Source organism: Papaver somniferum, unplaced genomic scaffold, assembly GCF_003573695.1.
Source record: "Papaver somniferum cultivar HN1 unplaced genomic scaffold, ASM357369v1 unplaced-scaffold_53, whole genome shotgun sequence".
Classification (NCBI taxonomy): Eukaryota; Viridiplantae; Streptophyta; class Magnoliopsida; order Ranunculales; family Papaveraceae; genus Papaver; species Papaver somniferum.
Window position 1 is genome coordinate 101,187 of NW_020647971.1, and position 895 is coordinate 102,081.

The window sequence follows — 895 nt, forward strand, 5'->3', positions numbered from 1 at the left end:
AAGAAAAAAAAAAAAAAACGTAATTACAAGAATTACAAAATTGGAGCACAATTCTCCCTACCCCCATAAACCAAAGGGGACTAAATAACAATTAAGAAATAACAAAAGCAATAACCACAAAAAATAAAAATAAAAGAAGCTACCTATATCTATAGCCAACTCCTTTCAATTTACTTCTGCTGCTACCAACTCTATACGATTTGCTCTTTGAAAAAATTCCATCCATAATATCCGTATCAAAAGCATAATTACCCAAGACATCCTCATCTTCATCCTCATAAAACTCTCCGTCTTCATCCTCAGATGCAAACTTACCAGGGACAAGCTTAATAGGAGACAACTTACTAGGAGATTTTTCCTTTGATAATTCTTCCTTAGACAAAATATTATTCTTATCGAAAACAGTATCAACCAACCCCGCTTGAACATGGCTCGGAGATTCCTCAATAGACTTGCTAGGGGAAGATTCCAAACTTGAATCAGATTGTAAAGAACGTTTTGCTATAATAATAGCAGCCTGTTTGGCAACTTTCCTAGCTTTTTTCCTTGCTAAAATTTCAGCATCAACCTCACCCCAACTTTTAGAGCCCATACTAACATCTGAGTCACTAGATTCCACTTGTTCCTCCTCCTCCTCCTCCTCAATAATAACCTTATCAAGGCCTAACTCAGATGCTAGAACACCAAATTTGTTTTTAACCGCAACTTCAGTTTGCATCAACTCATCCACAAAAGGAGTATAATCATTCTCAAAAGGAGTAAAAGAGAAAGTACCTTTGTTAGGGGGTTTATTTCCTTTCACTTCAGTCCATTCTTCTTTAGAAAAACTCTGTGCAGCCATGTCTTCATGATTTTTTCGTAAAGATCTATCTTTCTTAGCTGCAATACTATTTTT